This window comes from Equus asinus, chromosome 23 (assembly GCF_041296235.1).
Source record: "Equus asinus isolate D_3611 breed Donkey chromosome 23, EquAss-T2T_v2, whole genome shotgun sequence".
Classification (NCBI taxonomy): Eukaryota; Metazoa; Chordata; class Mammalia; order Perissodactyla; family Equidae; genus Equus; species Equus asinus.
In genome coordinates this window covers 64,658,976-64,684,662 of record NC_091812.1, presented here as the reverse complement: position 1 = coordinate 64,684,662, position 25,687 = coordinate 64,658,976, and the positions used below count along the sequence as shown (strand labels likewise).

The following is a 25,687-nucleotide window of genomic DNA, read 5'->3' as shown; positions in this document are numbered from 1 at the left end:
CTGCCCTCACGCCTCCCGCTTCCCAGGCAACCCACACCGGCCTGGTCCCCGCGCGCTCCGGCCACCGCTGCTCCGCCCAGGGCGCACGCGGCGCTGGGGCCGCTGGGGCCATCGGGGTGCTGGGGGTGCACGGGGCTGGGGCCGCTGGGGCCATCGGGACGCTGGGGGCGCACAGGGCGCTGGGGCGCTGGGGCGCACGGCGGCGGGGCGGGCCCGGGGCGGCGGGGCGCGGCGGCCAGGAGGAAGTGCGGGGCCTGCCCGGGCGCGTTAAGGAAGTTGCCCAAAATGAGGAAGCGCCGCGCGCTGGGCGGCTGAGGCGACTCCGGCGGCGGGAAGAGCGAGGAGGAGCCCGCGGCCCCGAGCTGCGCCCGGAGCTGCCCGCGGACGCCCGCCCGGCCGCCCGGCGGCCCCGGAGCCCAGCGCCCCGCCCTCGCCTCACCTGGCACAGGTAGGAGTGGCCGCGCGCTGCCTCCGCCTGGCCGGCGGGCCGCGGGGACGGAGGACCTGTGGGCTGGCGGCCAGGGGAGGAGGCGGCCGTACTCCTGCTGGGCCCGTTTGTGTGCGCCCAGCACCCTGGAGCAGGGACCCCAGGGCCTTGGGCCTCTGAAGTCAGAGGGAAAATGTGATGAGCTCATTCGGATAAAAAGATGGGTTGTGCCAGCTTTCCTCCTAAGCCTAGTGCCCCCAGGGTTCGGCTCCCGGACGGGGCGCGAGGGCCGGGCCCGCCGGGCACTCCAGGGGCCCCCGAGCGCGCCAAGTGCGGAAGCGGCGGGTCCCGGGAAACGCGAGGGGCGTCCGCGGGCACAGGAAGCTAGATCTCGGAAAGAAGGCGTTTTCGTTTGGCTGAGTCTTACATAAATCCATTGGAAAATTCCACTGTGTTCAGCGAAGTGACTCGATGGAGAAGTGTTGCATGCCTGCAAAGGTTTTTGTATACATTTCTTTTCCTACAGAAAGCAAGCAGTTACGTAAAAACACGAAACTCTCTGAACCACTGCTAAAATTTAGCATGATTCCTCTTTGTTTGACACATTTTTACAGTAAAGTAACTCGATTAGCCGGTGAGTGACTTGGAGAGCAGGGAAGTTTCGTGTAGTAAAATGTAAATTTGAGTTAAATATTTTTTTAGGAATGTGCTCCAAAACCTCAGACCCACTTACATAACTGTACAAATGCTTTTCACTTTTCTGTTTGTTTGAATGTTCAAGAACGAGAAAGATAAGCGTTGGAGAAGTTAGAGTTTGAATCTTTTTATGCTGGAAACAGTGTCGCAGGTTCTTTTAATGTTTGCTTGACTCCCCTAGATTGCATTGTACCCAAGTAAAACTGTTGACTGGGGGAGTTGCTCTTTTTCTTAAACCCTGAAGAATTTCAGCCTGTATTTAAACAGTTGGAGATGCCTCACATCTGACTCTTCATGTTAAAAAAAAAAAAAAAAAAATCACGTGGTGCCTGAGAATTTCTGGAAGAAATGAAATTTATTCTAGTATCTGACTTCTTTGTTTTAGAAACAACAAATTCATTGTTCTTACGAAGGCGGCGTTTTCATTAAATGTAATTAAATTCATTGATGTGTGTCCCTCTGGTCCCCTACACCTCCCCCCGCCCAAAACAAGGTTTTAATACTTGTAAAGTATTAGATGTTTTAAGTGAGAAATCTTGTCTGCTGAATTATCTTATCAAATCACTTTATTCTATCTACATCATACATTTGATGTATTTAGAGAAATTTGGCAGTAAAATAGAAATTGATTTGTATTATTCTCTGTATTTGGAGTGCTTCCATATGTAGGATTTTGTAAATAGTCTTAATAACTGGAATATTTTTAATGTTTTAAGCTAGGATAAAAATGAGGTGGATACTTTAGGTCTTTACCATTCCTGAGGGGTGAAATTGGCAGAAAGATCATTTTGCTAGATTTCCATTTCAGAAGTAATTCGCCATAGCCTTTTTCAGGCTCATGTTTAATAATCTAAGCTCAGGTCTGATTTCTCTGTTTTTAAACCAAAGACCTCTTAGTAGGATATCACGTATGGAGCACATAGCATGTCCATGATCATTATCCAAAACCCTGTGCCAAGATATGTTTTGGAATTCAGGATTTTTCAGATTTGGAATTCAAATTTAGAATCTGAATTTCAGCATTGCGTGTGGAGGGGTGTGCATGCATGCTGACGCGGCTTGTGCCATAGCCCTTCAGGACGATCTCAGCAGCATCCTGTTCTGCTTCTGCACTGACAGTGTGAATAGTCTCGCTAAGTGGAGTAGAGAGAGACTATAAATAGCTGTGTGTCAGCTTCGGGCAGATGTTGTCACTAAATGAAGTTCCCTAAAACTTAGCAAAAAGGCTTGTTTTTCAGAGCCTTTCAGAGTTGGGACTTAGGGACTCAGCCTGTGTTAGATCCCGTTGAGCTACCATTTGCTTTTGAAACCAAATTGCGTTTCTCTTGCCAGTAACTCACACTGTCCGCAGACTAGATGGGTAGTTGCCCCTTCTCAGGGGCCCTGAAATGGCAGGACCTCACTGACTTTTCAGAGATAATGACCCAAATGCAGATCCTCCGAGCGGGAATAGGATGTTTCGTCCCGTCCTTCCTGAGATTCTTTCAAACCGCAAAGTTCCTCACAGAAGGGGTCTTGTCCCCGCCCGCAGCTGCAGTGTGTCCTGGGAGAAATAGTTCCTGTTCCCGTTGTGTGGCTCTGTCCTGTCCGTCATCTGTGCCCACGGCGTGGCGGGCTCCTTCACAGTCTGAGCTCATTTGACGTTCTCTGCTTTCACTGTAGAGATTTTTTTCAGTTATCTCTAAACTCACCTCTTCTCTGCCGGTTTGTAAGTTTTAACATTTTCTTCCACTTCTGGATTAGATTAGCTGTAAATGAATGGAGAAAAAATTATGAATTTAGGCCTTTGGGGGAGAATTTTTTAAAAATGTCCACCTACTGAACTTTTTTTTTCTTTTAAAGCAATTGAAACCAAAAGGTAGAGTCTTAAAGAGAGATTGGAGTTGAATGGCCTGACTTATTTACGTCTTGTCGTCTTCCTCTTCTGCCTTCGATTTAAACAAGTTGGTTCTTTTTCACTTGGAAAAAGAGGTGGGTTTTGTTGTTGTTTTCTGTTTTAACCGAGGAATTGTGGGAAGATAAGAAAAAACTAGGCTGATTGGATTTTAAAGGAAAAGTTCATTCCTTCATTTTGATATTATGTTAGAAGGGAAGTTTTCTATTAGCTTATAATTGGGTCTGACAAAACGTTAGCTTGCATCAATTTGAAATTTCTTTTTGCCTTTAAGAATTATGGAAGGCTTGCCCGATGAGTCTTGAAAGGTGGTTGAATTGGAATCTTGAGTGCAGTTGAATTTGGCCAAGGCCAAAGATGCCAGCAGAAAGAAGAATATTTAGTTTACGTGACAGTTGGTTTAATGACTCAAAAATGACTATCTCTTGGTTCTTTTATTTCTGGGAAACCAAGTGTTTATTCTTGGAACCTTCCAAAGGCTGATGGTGGCAGGAGGGGGGGTGAGGATGACTTAGAATATTGGTGATACCTTGATTGCTGAGGAGGGTGTACTGAAAGCTCTTATGATGGCTAGTACTTGGTAGGCAGCATCCTCTGTCCTGGAGGTACCTAGCTCTGACGCTGGGGTCCTGGCTCCTGAAGCTGGTGGCAACACCCCTCAGCGCTGTGCTGGAGCACTGGAGGGGAGCACGGACGTGGGAGGGTGCTGGACTTCCAGATTGGCACGCTGAGTGCAAGATGCCTTGATCTGAGCGGAGGCTGATGCATCAATGGGGGAGTGTAGCAGGGTGGAGGAGGACCTAGCGCGGCATTGTAGGAAAAGCCGCATTTAAATATTGGTTGGTTAGTTATATTCCACATGGCTACAAAGAGCATTGGAATGTCCAACATGTGACCTTGTCCTTTTTCTCTCCATCTGTTTGTCTTCGTCGATAAATCTGCATTCTGTCCAGGTCATTCTGACAATTTATTAAATCTATCCATTGTGGTTAAGTTGTCACGGAAATGTTTTGGTGCAACCAAAGTTAATTTTTCTTTTTATTTACTTTGAATTTATAACAATACCTTCCCATCCTCTAGTACTGCTCCCCAAAAGTAATGTTTAAAATTTTTTTTAGCTATTTCTTCTAGAATTCTCCTCCTTATTTTCTGAAAATATGCTCCTTTGCTTTTTTTTTTTTTTTATGTATCAGTTTTAGACAGTGTCTGCTGACTTCCTACTCCGAGAGAGGAGCACTCCCACACCCGGGATGACCCTTCTATAATGGGGGTTAAGACGCCATTTGGTGTCTACTGTGATCATGTTTGCTGTGGAAGCAAGGCGCGTACTCCAGCTCCACCTTCTTCCTCGTACCCCGTTGTTTTTCCCAGAGTAACCTCTTGATGCTGTGTTTGCTCACTTGGCCTTGTACCTATTACTATGATTGTCTACTGACCGTCTGATATTAAGCTGAAACCCCCCTTGACTCAAACCCCACTGAGTCAAGATACCCAGCCATCTATCAGTTTCATTCTTCTCTCTTTTTTTTCTGGAACCCTCCATCTTCTTGCTGCGGTCTGGCAGTTTCTCTTCAGTCTCGCTACACACGTGTTAACAGCTGAAGTGTGCTTTGGGGAATTAGTTGACTAAATGCATCTTCTGGGGTCTTAACGTACCTCTTCTCAGCACTCAGATACCTTCTAAATCCATTGTGAATCCGTCATCATGATTGTTGAAATATTCCCCCCCAAGCTCTATATTTCTACATTATTTATTTATTTATACATTTATCATTTTCGTAGCATAGGACTTTTATAATTTCTTCCATCGGGACCCATTCTATATCATGCTTAGTGAGAGACTATTTTTAACTCCCATTTAGCAGTGGGCATCTACATTTCAAATCAGCCTCAGTGTCACCTCTGTATGTGCTGGACACTCAGGTTTTGTTATCTGATTGATGGGAATGTGTATTTTCCCGGGGATGAGGAGTCCACAGGCCTTTCATTGGACAGCTGGCCTGGATGCCCTTGATTCCCGAAGCAGGCACTGTGCGATTTTTAATGGTATTCCCAGGGAAGCCTTCCTTGCTCAAGGACTTGAGAAATGCTGGACAGAGGGGATAAAGTGAGTAAGCGGGATGGCTGTTGCGGGCCTCTCCAGGGCCGCTGTGCAGGTGATGTTCACAGGGAGGGCGTGTCAGCGCCCTCTCACACCTCCGTGATGCCACAGGATGAGTTTGTTCTTGGAGCACCTTGGGGACCAGAGCTTTTGAAGTCTGCTGGGTGACCTCCTGCTGCCCCCTTACAAGATCTTCAGGCTTTGCTTGGGTGGAGGCAGAATGCTGTGGTTATTTTCGTCTTTTTCTTTTTAACATATATTTTATTATTTTTATTTATTTATTAATTTATTTAATAATGGCCCTGAGCTAACATCTGTCGCCAACCTTTTTTTATTTTCCTCTTCTCCCCAAAACCCCCCAGTGCACAGTTGTGCATTCTGGTTGTATGTCCTTCTAGTTGTGCTGTGTGGGACGCCGCCTCAGCATGGCTTGCTGCGCAGCGCTAGGTCCACACTCAGGATCTAAACCCGTGAACTAGCGAAACCCTGGGCTGCTGAATCGGACGGAGCGCACGAACCCAGCCTCTCGGCCAGGGCGCAGGCCCCAGTTGTTTTCATCTTAAATGCTAAGAATGTTTGAAGCATTTGATTGCTATAATGCCTCAAAGCCGCATTTACTGAATATTTTTATTGACAGTGGTTGAGAGCAGGGGCTGAGGTGCCCTCGGGCTCAAATCCCACTCTGTGTTTTTAAGCTACTCTTTGAGTCTTTGTCACTGGAGCGATCGCAGGGGGGTTCACTGTGACGCACACTGGAGACCATGCGTGCAGTGCCATACCTGGCCTGTGGGAAGAACTGACGTCACTGCCACGGCCTCTCCCAGGTGGGTGGCCCTGGGAATCTGCCACCGCAGTCTTGAGTGGGGGCTCATGACAGCATTCCCAAAGGGGTCAGGGATAAGTAAATACCATTTCTAAAGTGAGTTTCTCTCACCTCCTCTCATTTTCTTTTTGAAAGTGTTCAAGTGTAGGGGCGGGCCCGGTGGCGCAGCAGTTAAGTTCACACATTTTGATTCTTGGCAGCCTGGGGTTCACCGGTTCAGATCCCGGGTGTGGACATGGCACCACTTGGCAAAAGCCACGCTGTGGTAGGCGTCCCACATATAAAGTAGAGGAAGATGGGCATGGATGTTAGCTCAGGGCCAGTCTTCCTCAGCAAAAAGAGGAGGATTGGCAGTAATTAGCTCAGGGCTAATCTTCCTCAAAAAAAAAAAACAAAAAGAAAGTGTTCAAGTGCATAACTGATGCACAAGTAGAGATCCATTAGTGAAGAATTCAGATGGGACAGGCAACACTGAAACCCTCCTTAACCACCCCCCTCACTCCCCGCCATGGGAGGGCAGTTTGGTGTATTTTTCATCCTCTGCATTCACACATGTGTATGTGTGTGTTTCAGTAGGTACAATGTTGGGGGATGGGTGTCTTCTTAATACTAATAACATTCTGCAACTTTCTTTGTTTAATTGACAGCATGCCGGTGATGGGGGAGCTCTTCTTGTCAGTGATCATTGCATTTTACTCCACAGAGTAGAAAATATGATCGTTTATTGATAGACATTTGGGATTTCCCCCATCTTTGATATTATAAACACAGCTGCGGTGAATGCACCTTTCCTGTCCTTCTTCCCTCTTTTGCCCTTTGCATTGTGTTTCATGCAGCCATCAGGTTAATCTTTATCTCAGGAAAGATCTTTGATCCTCTCTGTCCTGTCAGTCAGTCCATCTCTTGAGTCTTTGATATTTTAGCAAGCGCATGGTTGATTTCCAAGGAATGTGGTTAATTCTTTGTTTTTTAATTCTACATTAGGCTCCTGCATTTTGGTTGCTGGTCCCCCTGCAGACATTCTCTTCTTGCTCTGTGACCTCTGTCTCCCTTGCATTGGCTCATCTGTTGCTCATCTGGTACCTTCCTTCATGGGGTGGCTTTCCTGATGTGCTGATATTTCCAGGAGGAGTGCTGGTCTTTTTTTTTTTAAGTGCCCTGGGAGTTAGTCTTTCAGGGCTGCATTTGTTGTGTGGTCCTGTCCCCCAGGAGCCAGGAGGAAGGTGAGAGGCATGGGGCAGGATGAGCCGGGGCCCAGCATGTGGGGTGCACATGCGGCCTGCCCTGCCTCTCTGAATGTGTGTCTTCTCTGCAGAGGCTTTCTGTTCTCTTAGTGGTTCAGGCAGCTGCGGAGTTGGAGAGGCTTGGCTGCCTGGCTGCTCCTCCACCACGCCACCCAGGCTCTGTCGCTTCCAAGGCATCACACCCTTGGGACTTCTCCCCCCTTCCCAGCCGGCCCCTGCCGCCTGCACTCGGGCTGCGGTTTCCCTCTTCAGTTTGAGCCCATCCTGCTTTGCGGCTTTCAGGGAGAGCGATGGTCCCCAGTCCGCTGGCGGTATGCTTCCTTTGCTTCCAGCGTGCTCATGGATGTATATTGTGTGTTATTGTTTTTAATACTCTTTCTTTCCTTTCTCTGCATTTATAGCAGCCGCATATGCTTGGAGCGGAAGTCCACCACTTCCTTTCTTTTTTTTTTTTGAGCAACACCAATCAGCTGATGGTCATAGCTGTGAAGCAAGTGACAGTGAGAAGGAGGGAGGGGAGCTCGCTAGAGCTGGGCTGGGTCACAGGCTTGGGGCTTCTTTGGTCTTTGCTGGGGCCCTGGGTGCTGGGCTGGCCATCCTGTAGCTCAGGAAGGAAGTGTGTCTAAGGAGAGGGCTGCAGTGTCAAGTTCATACTGATTGTTAGGAAATGGCCAGTCCAAAAGCATGAAATTCTTGGAAGCATTTTAAGGACGCATAGGGTGTGAGAGGCGGAAGGGGTCTTAGGACCACCTGATTCAGCCTGCTGAGAGGCAGTGACGCCCACAAAGCTGAAGTGACTTGTCCAGCCACGAAGGGGTGGTGCTGGGATTCAAAGCCTCAGACATAGGTGTTTCTAGTCCGGAACAGAATTCTCACCCGCGACTCTGATGAGGAGTATGAAAAGGCTCTGCTGTCATCCTACTGACGAGAGGGTTTCGAGTCCTATCAGTGGGCACCAGGACGCCAGAGAAGGCGGAGGCATGATCTGAATTTGACTTGTCAGTTTCCCTCTTTTATCAGTTGTTAGAGAAAACTTACTATCTTTAATAGCTTTGTGTTGAGAAATTAAGCTGATTCCATAGGAATTGGATGAAAAATCCTTCATCACTGGGAGGTTAATAAGAGAACATCGGATGCTGTTGTGTATGTCTCCTTTCAACCCAGATGGAGCTTACGTCCAAATTCACCACCCAAAGTGAACTAGAGTCCCGTTTGGATGGAAGGATGCTCCAGGCCGTCATTCACACATCAGGCCTTCATCTCAGAGACTGTCCCCACGCGGGGCAGAATTGCTGCTCTCTGCATGCGTTACTGTCCGAGGGCTGGGAGGGAAGGTGCAGGGTGTCCTGAAGGGTTGGAATAGAGCAGGCGGAGAAGGAGAATTTCAAACTCAGTTCCATTCCTTTGAGGAACCAGTTGTGACGCAGGTGGGATTTCAGTGGTTCAGTCGAAGAAAGGCAGCTTGACAAGTGTGGAGAAAGGAGGCATTCTAGAAAGAAAACAGAAAAGTCATGTATGATTTCCCCAAAGGAGCTACCAGTGTCTGCGAGATATTTCTTCTAGCTTATCTCCTCTAAGAAAACTCTGGAAACTGTGTCAGTATCCATTAATAGAGGAATGCTATAGTAGTTTGTAAGGGTCTCTGGAACAAAGTACCACAGACTGAGGGGCTTAAACAGCAGACATTTATATCATCTCACAGTTCTGGAGCCTGGAAATTCAAGATCAAGATTTGGCAGGGTTCTTTTTTTTCTGAGGACTCTCTCTTTGGCTTGTGCTGGCATCTTCTCCCTGTGTTCCCATATCGTCTTCCTTCTGTGTGTTTCTGTGTCCTAATTTCCCCTTTTTATAAGGACATCAGTTATATGGGATTAGGACCCACCCTAATGACCTCATTTTAACTTAGTCACCTCTGTAAAGACTCTATTTCCAAACAAAGTCCCATTCTGTAGTCCTGGGGGTCAGGACTCCAATGTATGAATTTGGGGAATGTGAAAACTCAGCCCGTAACAGGTGGTTAAGTGAAGTCTGACCTCTCCTCACAGTGGCTGTGCTGTGCTGCCAGCAGGAGCATGAGGGAGCTCTCTGGGCATCATGATGGAGAGATGTCTAAGCTGAAGGGAGCACTGTGCACAGATGCTTATGGAACATTGTGTGTATAAGCACCAAACCAAACTCAGCAATTAAAATGCTTAAGATGCAATTTTTCGTCTACCTTAGATGGTAAAAAAATTTTAAAGGAAACTTATGAGAAGGGCCAGAGAACAAATGAAAAATAAAGGTGATAAGCAAAGGCAAATTCCACAGGATCTTTAGGCAAAGCTACAATGGATAGCAGAGCAAGTCTTTCCCAAATTACACGTGGAAAATTAGTGCAAGGCAAGGATGGCATCTCCCCACAGTCAGGGGAGGGAACGTGGGTTCTTAATTAACGGTCTTGGTAAAACTGGCTGATAATTTGGAAAAAATAAAACTTTTCTCTTTATACAAAAACAAGTTCCAGGTTGAACAAAGAATAAAAATATAACAGTGAAATTCTACAAGTACTGAAAGAGAACTCAGGCGAGTTTTTAAATAATTGAGGGGTGAAGAAGACCTTGCTAAATATGATAGAAAATATGAAACCGTAATAGAAAAAGCCCGATGAGTATGATTTCCTAAAATTTTAAATCCCTATGCAAATAAAAAATATATGTAAATAAGTGAGGAAAAAACCCATAAGATATATTATTTTCAATGCCTGTGGAAAAGGACCAATAGCCTTAATATGCAGTGAGTTCTTTGAAATCAATGAGAAAAATAAACACAGTCCAATAGAGAAATCAGTCAAAGACACAAACAGGCAGCTAAAAATGCCAGTGAACCCAAAGGGCAGGAATAGGCTCTGCCTCTCTGTAATTGAGCGTTGATTTAAGGGTTTGCTGTGGGCCGAGGGTGGGGAAGCGGGACACTCCCCCAGGTGGGGCCTGGCAGGGCTGTAGGGCAAGAGCTGCTGACATTTAAACACGTATGTGCTTTGACTCAACAATTTCACTTATGGGAACTTATTACACACATAAATTGACAAACATGGGGAAATATATATGCATACAGTAATTCGTTGCAACATTTTATTTTGTAATAGCAAAAAGAAGAAAGGAAAAGAGAAATGCATATCAGGAAAGGGACTGGTCAAATAAACTACGGTGTATCTGGGCAGTGGAATCCCGTGTGGTCTTTTTAAACATGTGGAATCTTTGTGGACCAAGATATAAAGATGTCCAAGTTATATTCAGTGAAAAGGCAAGATACATTACTCTATATTTTTTAGAAACAGGTACGTACACATAACGATCTGGGCTACTTGCGTTATTTACTACGTATAGAAGCAGGTCGGCCTGTACAAATGTTTGTGTGTGCACGCATATGTGTAAATATGCAGAGCGGTCTGGAAGCAAAGTTGCAGACTGAACAACATTTCTCTGGGGAGGGCAGTAGAATCCATTTGGAGAAAAAAGTGAAATGTGCATTTTCACTCTGCATGCAGAAGCTTGCAGTGATCCTAACACAATAAAAAGCTTTGCTTGAGCAGGGGAGTAAGTAGGATGAGACCAGGAAGAGAACTAATTCAGAAACAAAGCATCCATCATGGCTGTTGGGCCCATTCTGTCTCCTACGAGGAGCTGGGCCTTGAGAAGTCGCGTGGCTTGCCAGAAGCTGTGCAGCCGAGGTTCTCAAATGGGCCTGCACACGGCCGTCCCCTGAGGCTTGGCTCACCCACTGATGCTCGGACCGCCTGGAAAGATTCTGATGTGTCTGGCATGTGGCCTGCCTTTGGACATTGGTTATTCAGGCCTCCCACCCTTCCCCCACCGCGGGCAGCGGCCAGGCGGAGAACCACTGGGTTAGAACAAGTTTGTAGGAGTTTATAGCACACGAGCACATCTTTGCAGCCTGACAAAGCTTCCACCAAATTTGAATTTATTGGTTTGCTGGGTGTGGTGGCAGCTGTGTGCCTTTGATTGTAGAGACTCTGAGCATGTTAGATGTTAGAATGGTGCATCCCCACTTGTGTGTGTGTGTGTGTGTGTGAGAGAGAGAGAGAGAGAGAGAGAGAGGGAGAACTCATGTGCCTGCCTTTGAGTTGCAAACACCCCGATCCTCGGGAGCCTGGTTCCTAAGGTCTGAGGTCTGTGGGAGTTTAGGAGGAGGCGTCGAGTGAGAAAGCTTAAGGTGTGCACACCCTGTGAGACTCGGGGGAGAAGAATGCACGTGAAATGGTCCTCAGAGAAAGAACGTGTGCGCTGGTGTGATAGAAAACCCACCGTAACGTTTCCTACGCAGATGCGGAAGTTGGGATGGTTTCCATCTTTCAGATCCATGTCCAACATTGTTCCACTGACTTATTTTCTGTCGGACAACTTGCCATCTGCCTGTTTCAGTGAGATGGTTTTTCTTGTGAGAAGGATGTGAATAGTTTCGCTCTGGCTTGACCACTGGGCCCACAGTTTCTTGGTGTCTGTGGCTTGGCTTCTGGGCCTCACAGGCCACAGCAGATGGGAACGTGGGGGCTGCGCTCTCTGTGGGCCATTTGGGGACGGTCTGCAGCTGTGCCTGCCCCTGCCTGACTGTCCGTCCATGCACACACGTGGGAGCGCTGTGCCACACTCACAGGGGAGCCCCAAGGGCTCATTCTGTGCATCCGTGTGTATATTTATCATCAAACTTCTAGGACATGGCATTGATCTCTAATGGTCCAGTTCCAAGAAGTGGCTCCAGAGCCCCTGTCTGGGGCGGCAGAGGGGCGGCATGGTTGGCGGAAGCAGACCAGGCATCAGGTCTGGCTGCTGTCACTCCTTGAAACTGCTTAGGTTCTCGCTACCTCATCCACAACAGGAGGCCGACCATCCCCGCCCCAGGGTGGTTGTGGGGCTCCGAGATTCTCCATGCAGAGCTCCAGGCAGACTGGCTTGCACAGATGAGGCCCCTGCAAAGTGAAGGTGGGTGGGTGCACCTGGGCATTGAAAAAGGGGTCTTTTATGGGCAAGACGGTTTTAGAAGACTTTATGGGAGAGTGACAGAAACAACAGTGTCGCTTGATGGAAGCAAACTGTCTGTTTCCTGATGATGTGTTTGGGAGCCCTGCTGGGTTTTAACAAGCAACACTTAGGGAGAGTGTTTTCCTCAGCCGTCTGCTGTCCCCTGTCACTGGACAAGGACACCCTCTCAGGGGATCACGGCATCACTCTTACCCTGAAGTGCTAAAACACTTTGTGATGTTATTTTGGTCCTTGTCATACTCTTTTAAAGTGTCTAGGCTGTGCTAGGGGCCGGCCCGGTGGCTCAGTGGTTAAGTGCGCACGTTCCGCTTCTGCGGCCCGGGGTTCTCTGGTTCGGATCCTGGGTGAGGATATGGCACCGCTTGGCAAGCCGTGCTGTGGCAGTCACCCCACATATAAAGTAGAGGAGGATGGGCACGGATGTGAGCTCAGGGCCAGTCTTCCTCAGCAAAAAAAGGAGGATTGGCAGTAATTAGCTCAGGGCTGATCTTCCTCAAAAAATAATAAAATAAAAATAAAGTGTCTGGCTGGAGACCATGCCGCGTGCTCTGTGCTCCCAGCGTGGCACCCTTTCTGCGTCTGTAGGCACTCTTAAAGTTCCTTCCTTACATTTCAGCCTATCAGATATGACTTGGGTACAGTCAACTGGATATTGGGAGGAAAATGTGTCTCCCCTAACTAAAAAGAAAACTAGAGCCCTATGTTTGGGCCAGGTAAGGGAGACATCTGGAAGGGAGACGTATCTGGACCACACAGCCTGCTCCTTGGGGTGAATTTATAAGATTCCCTTTGTCGACCTGCAGCCCCATTATGTCGGTCCCAGGGGGTTGCTGCGTGCTGCTCCACCTCTGACACCTGGCCCAAGTGAGGACACAAGGCCTCTCCCCAGCTTCCCACCAAGGATCTAGAACTGAGCTGTTGCATAGGTTGTCACCAGCTGCATGTGGCCAGTTACATTTCAAATACCTAAAATTAAGTAAAATTTAAAATTCACATCTCAGTAGCCACATTTCAAGGGGAGTAGCCACACATGGCTCATGGTTCTGTGTGGGGCAGAGCAAAACAAGCATCTCTATCATCACAGCACCATCTGTGGGGCAGGTCTAGAATGTCGTGTTATTCCTGAGCCCCAAGCCATCCTTCCTAGGAGGCAGAGGTGGCACCAGCTTCCGTCCCCTCCCACCTCTCCTATCTCTGAGGCTGCTGTGTGAGGAGAGTGCATGGTAACATTCGCCACTTGTCCATATGTGGACCCCAGGTGCCTCCTGGTTCTTTAAGGGGCTCTGACCTCAGCAAATGATGGTGGCACTAGGACCCCCTCGCCCTTCAGATGAGACCTTGAGTCTTGTTCACAGATCTGACCTGGCCCTTTCATCCCCAACACACTGACAGTCTCCTACTCAACACAGCAGCCTCCCCCAACACATAGACACACACACACACAGATGTACACACCACACATATGTGCATACACACAGGCATGCACCCACATGTGTGCATACCACACACGCACAAGCACACATGCGTGCATGCACACATACCATCCACATGCACAAAGCATGCACTCACAGAACACACACACTTGCACACGCTCCACGACCGTCTAGCTTAGTGACAGGTTAGTAATGAGTCACATAGGGACTGGAATGGTTCCCATTTGTGGCCTTGGAGCTGTCTAATGGGAACCCAGCCTTGGAGAAAGTTACTGATTGATGTGTCCTTGGATTAAGCACACTTGCTGCGGTATAGTTTCTGTAAGAATAAACTAGTTTTTTTGTTCAAGAGGACTTTGAGGTAAAGCAGAAAACATTAGTACTTGTCCGTTTCTCTGCAGTTAAAAAAAACAGTATTGTTTTCTCAGAATATTTGGAACCCAAGGTTCTGTCCATTTGAAGAGGGAATATGGTCCTTATTAAGGCAAAATGAAGGCAGTGTAATGCTGATCGCATGCCCTTGCTCTGTCTTTTCAAATACAAGAAAGCAAGACTTTTATTTCTGGGAATGTGCACCCTGGGCTCATCTGGGGACTCTGAGAGCAGTGGAAGAACCCCGGGCCTGGCTGAGAGGCAGGTGCATCCTGTGGAGGCAGCCCCCGGGGCCTGTGACGGGTGGAGGGCACGCGGGTGGGCCCGCCCCAGCCGGGCGCCTGCACTGTCCCCTAGGCCCCAGCTCTGCCTCGTCCCTGTTCTGGGCGGTGGGTGAGGGCTGTGCAGCGTGCTGTCTCTGGAATTCCTGTGCTGCCTAATTTGACTAGAGATAAAATACCACAGGAGAAGCCATTTGGAAGGGTTTGCGAATTATAGAACTTCCTTTCATGATTCAGCCCGACATCAGGAAGTGTAGCAACACACACTCTTCCTAAAGGCGCCCTCGCACCCCAGCAGCATGGCCTCGCGATTGACAAGAAGGGACACGGGCAAGATTCTGTCACCTGAATTACTGAGTTAGCACAATCCATAGGCCTGAAAATAGAGTCTGTGTGGGGGGATTTATTTAACTACGAGTGTGTCCTGAGTGATGCCTTCAGTAATACTTCTCTGGAATCCTAGGTAAAACTTCGAATTCTTCACTCCACTCTGCATTTTGCCCTCAGTTCCACAGCCTGGTGGCCGTCACTTCAGTCGTCAGCTCTGTTTGGGTTAGAGCCCCGGAACCTTCCATGGAGGCAGTGATTCTAGAGCCGTGAGCTCTGTCCTGGCTACGCGGGAGAATCCCTGGGAGAGGTGGTGAAAGTGCTGATGTCCGGGCCCACCCCAGGGCGCTGAGTGAGTTTGAGGTAGGACGCCAGCACCGGACTGTACTTTAAAAACAAAACGTCCCCAGGTCACTCTCACCTGCAGCGGTGGTGGAGAACCACTGCTCTGGTCTAGAACTTTCCGTTGTTTTGCTGTTCACTGAGCTTGCTAATGAGAGCAGTCCTCTTGGGTTTAACATGCGTGAGAAACACCTGGGGCACCGTGCAGGCCCCGAGGCTCTGACTCGCAGGCTGGGGTGGGCAGGCGTCTGCATGTTTAAGAGGCATCCTGAGTGATTTGGAAGCAGGTGTCTAGAAGGTGAGCTGGCCCTGGTCTGGCCTTCTGATTCCTGGTCGAGGCATCTGAACCTCCCCACACACAGTCATTTCAGCCCACGTGCTGAAATTGCACTGCTCGCCACCAGCTGGACCATTTGTCTCCGGGTTGCACACGCTTGCCCCCTCTGGGGACGGTGCTTCCTGTCTGCTGGCTTGGAGTGAGGCCGAGGGTAAGTCTGAGGTCCAGTAATTTCCTTTCCTTTATAGGCCCCTGGATGAAAGGATCCAAGAGAAAGTCCTCGTTTATTTCTGGAAATTAGTTTAATTATAACTCTAAATATCTTTTCTACTCCTTTATTTAAATTCTTTACTTTAGGACACCGGTCTTGCATGTTTTGGATCTCTTTTGCCCTTCTAGTACATTTCTGTTGAATTTTTTCACTCTTTGTTAATTTCCATTTCATTCTTCTCAAGCTTCTCCAGCCCATCCATCATGTTCCCTACAATGTTAATGCCTGTTCTCTTTTTGCTGTTTGAAACAGCAGCCATGATTTCTCTCCCGCTTTTCCCCTGATCTCCTGCTTTTTTCTGATGACTCTTCTTGCCTCCCCATCTCCTGGGCTAACTTGCCTATCTCTGGTGTGAGCTACTGTTGAATGAAGTGACTAGTCTGTAAGTTCTTTGCTTCCATGGCTGTACGCGTGGCCCTGATTTCATCTGCTCCTTGGGACAGCTTTCTGGTGACTGCTCTTTATGTGCCATTTGTTTCTTCTATTGCTTCTGTCTTATTATTTTAGTGTAGTTGTGTGGACCTGGAATGGGTTCCTCCTCTTGGAAATGAATCATTTTCGGGAGTGGCCCAGGACGTGTTCCAGCCTAACAGAGCATTTGTCACGTCTTCAGCAATGCTGTGTGCATGTGTATGTGTTTATGAGGGGTAGAGAGAAAGAGTTGGTTTAAAATTTTTTCTTCCTGGGGAGGCTGCTAGCCATTCAGAGTCTCCGCTCCACCCTCAAGAAGTGGTTGGCTTCCCCACTTGGTTCTACCAAGCAATGGCAGAACCCTGAGCTCTGCAGGCCGTCTGAGGTCTGCTGCTGCCCCTCGTCCTTGACCACTTCCCTAAGGGGCTTCCTGCTCCCAGAGTGAGCCTTCGCTGCATCTGGCTCTGCTGCCCTCAGCTTGTTCAGGGTGACAGTGTCTACTAGCTCCGTGGCGTTTCTCGTTCTTGTTGTTGGGGTGATTTCAGAGAGAATGGGATCGTGACATCTTTACTCTGTCAACACCCAAGCTATCTGATATTTTGATATTTATCTTACAGAACAAGTTAGCATTTGGCATTTTCATTGAACAACTCAGTTTCTGCAGGAACAGTTAAGAACAAACAAATAAACAGAAAACAACTTCAGAATGACCAGGAAAGTTCATGTGGCACTCTGCACTTCTGTCAGCCTCTCTGATCTACGTGGCCAACCAGGGCTGTTGTGTTAGCTGGTTCTTTGATCTGTTTGTTATGTTGATTTATTGGCCACCTCCTAACAGCTAGTAACACTGCTGGCTGCTGGGGCCATTGCAGTAGCACTCGAGTTATTTGTGATCAGATTGAAAGAAAGAGTGGAGCCCAGCACCAGGCCTTGATCAGATGTAACCTCATTTATTCTTCACAGCAACCACTTTTTTAGGGGGGACATTTAAAAATACAGAAAAATGCAACAGCACTTATAATTAACAAAGATTGCAATTTTACTCTTTTTGCTTTTTTTACTCCTAAAGGAGGAACATTCCAAATAAGGTGGAAGCTGTACCCTTTTGGTGCAGAGTGATTTGCCCGGGGCCACAGAGCTGGTGAGCGGCAGGGCTGAGGTTCGAGCTCAGGCTCCTCTGGGTGCGAAGGCTGTTTCTTCTCTCACGCCCTTTGCTGTGTTGCTCTGTGTGCACTCAGTGATTATGTGTGGTAGCTGCGTGGCTTGTCTACAGCAAATGCAAGACCTGTATCAGGAAACCAGACAGATCTTCTCATACCATGGGCTGACTTTTGGTGTATGTAAATAACATGTACCTTTTTGAGGGTGCCAGGACGCGTTTGTTAGAAAGACAAACAGGGAGATGCGGTGATCAGGGACTGAGGCTAACTGAGATATGAGTTTTCCCAATATTAGTATCTATTCACCCTTGTATTGATTGTTTCCAATAACCTGTACTTTCCCATCTCGTTGGTGACCATCAAGGCCCCTTGTGAATATTCCAGAAGTCACTCAAAATGGATAAAGAGTGAATCTGAGACTTACACTTAGCATTCTCGTGTAAGATACTGTCCTGTTGACCCTCCTTACTCGCAGGTTCTGTGTTTATGAATTCACCTACTCCCTAGAACTTAGTAGAGACCACAAAATCAACGCTCGTGGTGCTTCGTGGTCCTTTGTGGACACACACACAGCAGCCAAGCATCTGAGTGACCCGGCGAGGTGTTCCCAGCGGAGGGTGGACAGGTGTACTCTGCCAAAGTGTCCTTTGTGGGTCACCTGAGTGCCACGTTTTTTGAATTTTTGTGCTTTTTGTTGGTGATTTTGCTGTTTAAAATGGCCATCGAGTATAGTCCGAAGGGCTGTCTGGTGTTCCTGAGGGCAAGAAGGCTGCGAGGTGCCTGATGGAGAGAACACGTGTGTTAGATGAGCTTCGTCCAGGGTGAGTCACAGCGCAGTTGGCTGTGAGCTCAATGTGTGTGAATCAACAATGCACGTTAAATAAGGTGTCTGTGAACAGAAACACGTGAAAAAAGGTCATGCGCGGATCGTCTGATGAAAATGCTGTGACCACAGCCTCTCGGGAATCTAAGCTGTCCTTCCCCAGGAGTGATGGCTCAAAATTCACTAGTTCAATGTTCACGGCAACTTTATAGAACATGATTACCACAAATAACAAGAATTGACTGTAGTTTGTTTCTTTCTTGTACAAAGCAGAGAAATAATTTTTAAAACCCAGTTAAAGTTGATTGTTTTTATAAGAGACATGATTTTGAAACAGATGCACTATTTTATAATATGGTAGACACCTCTCAGCTTTGCATTTCCTGTTAGTTAAATCGGCCGATTTGTCTCGAGCTCTTCCTGTGGGCCTGGCACTGTTTGGGTCCCGGGAGGACCTCAGTGAGCAGGTCCAGAGGGCAGACCACAACCGTCAGGATTAACACCAGCATCGTCAACTTGATATTTCTGTTTAAACTTGGCAGCAAGCCCCGTGAGTTCTCAAAACACAAATTTTCTACTGCTCACACAAGGGTTTTTCTTATGAAAGAATAATTTTTTATAGCTAATACTTCTAAATAAATGTCTCTCTCATAACCAGAGACTGATTTTATGGCAGGTTTCCTTCTAGCTGCACAAGCTGGAGACTGGCGATGATGTGGTGTAACGCCCACCCCCCAAGAGGTCGCCATGGCTCACGGTGTTCAGACCCCAGGTCATCACGGGCCGCGTCGAGCGCAGGCTGACTGAGCAGGCTGTCAGCCAGAAGGCCCTCCTGCCCAGCAGGATGAAGCAGGCATCTTCCTTCGGGGGGGTCTTTACTGTGGGGTTGAGTCGAGCAACTGGGGCTCCTGTCTGGATAAAACTGCCGTCACATCTCAGCCACTGACTCACTCATTTATTATTCATTTGACAAGTGTTTATGGACCAGATAATGACATCTGAATCATTCCTTCCTTCCTTCCTTCATTCATTTGACATGGTTATGGACCATCTATTATAGAGTAAACACGTCTAATTACTTGTTCATTCATCTGACAAATGTTTATGGACCATCTGTTATAGAATAAGCACCAGGTGAGGGTGAGTGAAGAGAGACATAGCCTTCCAGTTTCAGCTCCAACAGGTGAAGAGCTTAGAAGTTGTCACTTCCATTCTTATAAGAATGAAAAAGAAAAAGCTGGGCTAATGGAGACTCAGTGACTTTCCTAGACCATCAGAGAACCGAGGGCTCAAGGCAGATTGCCACCTGGAAATCTGGAGAGATCGGCACATCCAGAGACACCAAAACCTGCTTAGGTGAGCAGAAGCTGCTGGCTCCAGAAACCGACGGGCACTCTTCAAGGGTCAGGTTGGTGAAGTTCTGGAGGCTGAGTGGTTTTTTTTTTTTATTTTTTATTTTTTTTAAGATTGGCACCTGGGCTAACAACTGTGGCCAATCTTTTTTTTTTTTTTCTGCTTTATCTCCCCAAACTCCCCCTGTACACAGTTGTATATCTTAGTTGCAGGTCATTCTAGTTGTGGGATGTGGGATGCCGCCTCAACGTGGCCTGACGAGTGGTGCCATGTCCGCGCCCAGGATCCGAACCGTGGGCCACCACAGCGGAGTGCATGAACTTAACCACTTGGCCACGGAGCCGGCCCTGAGGCTGAGTGTTTTAAAGAGAAGCTTCAATGGATCAGTCCCAGGAGGGTCTCCACTTTCTTGGGCTTTACTCTGGAAACCTTCTTTTGAGGGTACCTGGGATCTGTTCTATCAGGTGTGGTAAGACATGCAGACAGAAATGACTGCCATGAAGGAAGAAGTTTTATACTCACAGCTCCCTAGAAGCAGGAGGCGGGCCACGCAGGGCCACAGGGGGCAGCACCAGGGCCGGTCAGGGGGCAGACGGAGAGGAGGAAATGTGGACAAGAGCCTTTATTGTGGCTTCTGCCACAATAAAAAGGAAGGAACAGGCAAGACAGGGGGAACAGGCTTGGGATTGGCTAGTTGGAATAATTTCAGCCGGCTCTGGGGCACAGGCACTGTCCTTGGTTGTCTGGTACCTGGCTCTGGGGGTCTTGGGCAGGGAGATAGTGGCCTGGAGTGTGAGAGCAATAGAAGGGGTGGGTGGGGGATGGGTTGGTTTGGATATGAAAGACACGCTGGTAGGAGAGTCCTTTACTCTCTGCAGAAATTGGCTGGCCCTGGGAGGGGCAGTCTCTCCAGGGTCAGCAAGGCCCAGATGTCAAAATGTCAGAAATACAGAAAATTAAAAGGCATGAATCATAGAAACCTCAGCAGGTTCTCATGGTAAAAATCTGAGAAAGAGCCCCCGTGACTGGCAGGGGGAGGGGAAGAGTAATTATTGTGAAACACACCCAGAGGCTTCTCTGTAACAACAGGCTCCTCTCCAGGGAAGGAGCCATATCCCAATGATATCCCAGCTGGAGCAAGGGAAGTCCTCTGCTCCAGTACCCTCCTGACATCCTGTGTCACTTAAAGGACAAAACCCCCACAACAGACCCATCATCAGCAGGGGTTAGGCTTCAAGTAAATTGATTAGAACGTGGCAGGTGGGGAAGGGGTGATGGGGCTTGGAGAAAACAAAGCTATACCACTGCAGATGCACTTGTGAAGGTCACAGCCCCATAGCCCAGGCTCCTGAAAAGATGGAGAATTACCCAGAATGTTATGGAAGGCTCCCCTTCCCACATACCTTCCCACCACTAACAGGGAATTATGGTTGAAAGAGCTGCAGGACGTACACACCTTCTGAGAAAGAGTATTTGGGGGAAGACCAAAGTCAACAGAGGAGACAAAACAAGTCACAGGAATGTGAAGTCTGGCACCTGCAGCTGCAGAAGCTGCGAACCCCTACACAGATTGAGGTAAATCCTCCCACTGGAGGCCTGCTTACCCCAGTGCGTGTTACCTGATGCAACCTGTCCAACTGTCAACCAAAAAAGTGCAGGATCGGTCCAGAAGGGAAGAAAAATTACAGTCACACAACATAGATCCAAGAAGCTCACAGAAAGAAAACCAGAGACAAAGAGAAAATCTTGAGAAGAGCCAGATGCAAAAATAAAAACCCCTTATGTACAGAGGAAGAAGGAGACGGATTATAGCAGCCTTCTCACCACAAACAGTGCAAACCAGAATTGCAGCAGTGAAATGTTGAAAGTGTTGAAGGAAGGGGGAAAAAAAGCACCAACTTAGAATCTTATATCCAGCAAAATCATCCCTCAAAAGTGACGGAGGGGGCCGCCTGGTGGTGTTGTGGTTAAGTTCACCCACTCAGCTTTGGTGGCCCAGGGTTCAGGGGTTTGGGTCCTGCATGCACACCTGTGCATTGCTCGTCAAGCCACACTGTGGCAGCGTCCCACATACAAAATAGAGGAAGATTGGCACAGATGTTAGCTCAGGGCCAATCTTCTTCACCAGAAAAAATAAAAGTGAAAGAAAGATAACTTTCTTAGATAAACAAAAACAGAAAATTCACCACTAGCTGACTGACCCTACAAAAACACTAAATGAAGTTCTTCAGGCAGAAAGAAATGATATACATCTGAAACTTGGATTTTCTGAAGAAAGGGAGAGCATTGGAGAAGGAAAAGGACAAGCTAAAGTGTTTCTTATTCTTAGTTGATCTAAAAGGTAGCTATTTGTTTAAAACAATAGGAATAACAGTATATTGCATGATTAGAGTGCATCAATAAGTGAAATGAATGGCAGCATTGTCATAAAGGGTGAGAGGGAGGAACTGGGAATACTCTGTTAGCAGGTGCCTGTGTTATATGTGAATCATGATGGTGTTATTTGAAAATGGAATTTAGATTTTAAAATGTATATTCTAAACTCCAGGGCAATCTCTAAAACGTTTTTAAAAATATGCTGGGGGGATATAAAATGGAATCATATAAAATGCTTGATTAAAACCAGAGAAAGCCAAAAAAGAGGAGGAAAAAACCTAAAGAACAAATGAAATGAATTAAAAAAACAGTTAAAAACATGGTAGGTATTAATCTAACCAAATAATCACTTTAAATGTAAATGGTCAAAATACATCAATTAAAACACAGAGTTTGTCAAAATAGATAAAAAAATAAGGCCCAACTATATGTTGTCTACAAGAAACGTACTTGAAATATAAAAACACGTAGATTAAAAGTAACGGGATGGAGAAAGATGCTAACATTAATTAAAAGAAAGCTAGAGTAGCTATATTAATTTTAGACAAAGCAGACTAAGAGAATAGAAGATTACCAGGGATATAGAGGGATGTTACACAATGATAAAGAGATCAACTCTCCAAGGAGATATAACCATCTTAAACATGTATGTGCATAGCAAAGAGCATCGAAACACACAAGGCAAACATGATAGAATCAAAAGGAAAAATAGACGTCTACTATTAAAATTGGAGATTGCCATCACCCTCTGTCAGTATTTGTTAGAGTAAGGAGATAGAAGATCAATAAGGTTATAAAGAACCTGAGCAGCACTGTCAATAACTTGATCTGTTGACCTTCATAAAGTATTCAATCCAACAACAGAAAAACACACATTCTTCTCAAGCCCAGATGGAACATTCACCAAGACGGAGTACATTCTTAGAAAATATATGTTAACAAACTTAAAACAATAAAAGATCGTACAAATTATGTTCTCTGAGCACAGTGGAACTGAACTAGAAATCAGTAACAGAAAGAAAGCTGTAACATCCCCAAATATTTGGAAATTAAACAGACTTCTAAATAACCTCTGATCAAAAAAGTCTGAAATTTTAAAATATTTTGAACTGAATAACAATGAAAATACAACTTACCAATTTGTGGGATGCAGCAAAAGCAGTGCTTAAAAGGATATTTACAGCATTAAGTGCGTATCTTAGATACAGGAAGATATAAAATCAATAGCCTGGGCTTCCATCTTAGAAAACTGCAGAAAGAAGAGCAAATTAAGCCTAAAGCAGGAAGAAGAAAATAAATAATTAAGATTAGAGCAGAAATCCTTGAAACTGAAAACAGGAAACCATAGAGAAGATCAACAAAACCCAAAGCTTGTGCTTTGAAAAGATCAATAAAATCAATAAACTTTTAGCCAAGGTAAATAGGAAAAAAAGAGAAAACACAAATTACCAATGATAGAAATAGAAGAGAGGTCATCACTACTGAGGCTGTGGACATCAAAGGACGATAATGGAACCCTGTGAACAACTCTATACTCAGAAATGTGATAACTTAGGTGAAATAGACAAATACTTGAAAGACACAAACTACAGAAACTCACAGAAGGAAAAATACCTGAATAACTCTATGTCTTTTCAACTTAATTTGATAATTAATAGCCTTCCCCCTAAATAGCACCATGCTCAGATGGTTTCATTGGTGAATTATGCCCTACAGTTAAGGAAGAAATTATACCAATTTTCAACAATTTTCTCTTCCGGAAAATAGAAGCAGAGGCATGGAGACATCAGTGTGAGCTCATGTTTACATTAATATAGCTACAGATGGATACGTATAGAAATACCTTAGCTGTGCACACACACAGGTTAAGTGGACACATATATCTCCTTGCTCTGTCATTGGAAAAGGACTGGAAACAATGACACCATAGTAGCAATGAGCACACCTCGTCTCAGATCTTGGTTTCTATGACCATTTTCCAATAAAAAGAATAGAGATGTGATGGATTCCAGGACCGGAGCAAGAAATATATAGGATAAGTCTGGAGTATCTCGTGGTGCCAGAAGTAAAGAAGTGCACAAAAAACAAAAACAAACACAATGATAGAGGTGTGTCAAAAGGACACAGAAGCCAGCTGAAAGTGGTCACAATGGCCAAGCTGGGACAATTTGAGCAACAAAATTAAGTCGTATTGGATTTATAACCCAATGTATAAAACAAATGTCCTCGAATCCTTCTTACATAAATAAATGGTTGAACATATAAATAACGGGGAGGGGAGACAAGTCTACTCTGCAGAAGAATTCCAAACAGTTGCAGTAGCGACCCCACCCTCCCGGAGGTGGAACATACCCCCTCTCTTGAAGTGCGGGCCACGCGGGGTTTCTGCCTTCCGATGAGGATGGGGTGGAAAGCAGATGGGGCAGGGGAGCAAGTTGGCAGTGGAGAAACCTGACCTCAGAAACACCACCTTGGGCGGGTGTCAAAATTCACATCAACAGCAACAGGTCGTGTCGCTAGCATGCACCCTTGGTCAAATGTGAAGAGAATGGCACTTCACCCCATGCGCTTCCTCCCTAAAAAACACATAACCCCAGTCTAATAACTGTGAGAAAAACATCAGACAAACCCCAGTTGAGGAACATTCTATAACATTTCTGACCAGTATTCCTCAAAGCCGTCAAGGTCATCGAAAACAAGGAAAGTCTGAGAACCTGTGAGAACCAACAGGTGCCAAATACAATGTGGTATCTTGGGGGATGGGGGTCCTGGAAGAGAAACAAAGACATTAGGTAAAAACTAAGGAAATCCAAAGAAAGTAATAAAGTATGGGCTTTAGTTAATAATAATGGGTCACTCTCAGCTCACTAATGGGGAGAAATATACCATAGTCATGTAAGATGTTAACAACAGGGGAAACTGGGTGTGGGGTATATGGAAACTCTCCACTAGCTTTGCAATTTTTCTGTAAATCTAAACACATTCTAAATTAAAAGTTATTTAAAAAGTAAAAAGTAAAAGAGAGAAGTAGACACAATCTCTACCCTCGTTGGGGAACCAGCCATGCATCAAATTATCACACACATCTAAACAAAGGTGAATTAAAATTAAGTAGATGGCTCCACCACCTACTCCTTGTGTGTTCTTCTGGAAGTAACTGACCTTCCTGAGCCCGATGTCCAGCTCTGTGAACTGTGGGTAACGGCAGCCACTACCTGTGGGGATGCTGTGCAGGTCAGCCGATGCCCTGTGAATGAGTGCTCATGGAGTAGCTGCTGCTTGCTTCCATCCTTGTCATCTTTGTCATCATCGTTCTCAGGGACATCCTGGCCTGCAATAACGATGTGTACCTAAACTCTTTGTAACTCAAGTTTATCATCTGTAAAATGGTAATGCTTTTTGCATAGAGCTGTCATTTTTGCAGGTTTTTGGTGTAGATTGGCTGTTGTTACTTTTCTGAACACATCTTTGTGAGTCTCCTAGCCTCACCCCAGTAAACTTATCCACCAGGCTCATTCCACCTTCAGGTACTGGAGATCGTGTCTCTCCATCTTGAATCTCCAGTGGTGTCTCTGAGTGAAGCCCGGCTGGGGTTCCCCCTGCTCCTTTTCCAAATGTGGGAGATGTCAGCCTGGAATGAGGAATTCAAAAGTCTGCTTACTTCATAGAGTAGTGGTAGATGCTAGATGAGTAATGGGAGATGATGAAGGGGCATCTCCAATCTCACTGGAGGGACCTCACCAGAGCCCGTCTCTAAGTTGTGTCTCCTGCTGGGACCACAAGTGGCTGTTTGCCAGGAGATGTGGGATCAGGGTCAGGGAGAGGGGGCACACCTGCTCTGACCCTGCACCTCAGCCTTTGTGCCGTCAAGACCATGGCTGCTCAGCCTCGCCAGCCCCTGGCCCTGAGTTTGCATCTTGAGGTCTCTGGTGAAGCCTTTTCTAGGATTCCTTTCCTATTCAGTCCATCTTCTGGTAGAATTGGATGCTTATAGTGTCCTAGGGTTGATTTTTCCTTAATGTAAAATAACGAAGAAA

General features: G+C 46.5%; 1 protein-coding gene across 4 annotated transcripts in view; it reads left to right on the top strand.

Moving 5' to 3' along the window:
• The first annotated feature begins 282 nt into the window (after positions 1-282).
• Positions 283-25,687, top strand: part of SYK (spleen associated tyrosine kinase) — a 94,755-nt gene continuing 69,350 nt past the window's right edge. Inside the window, exons 1-2 of one of the 4 annotated variants that reach the window (XM_070495453.1) lie at positions 328-448; positions 2,966-3,094. The gene's annotated coding sequence lies outside the window, so the exon portion shown is untranslated. Of the gene's footprint in view, positions 449-2,965; positions 3,095-14,408; positions 15,468-25,687 lie in introns of those variants that run through there. The other 3 variants (XM_014854666.3, XM_014854667.3, XM_070495454.1) reach the window with 3 other exon arrangements.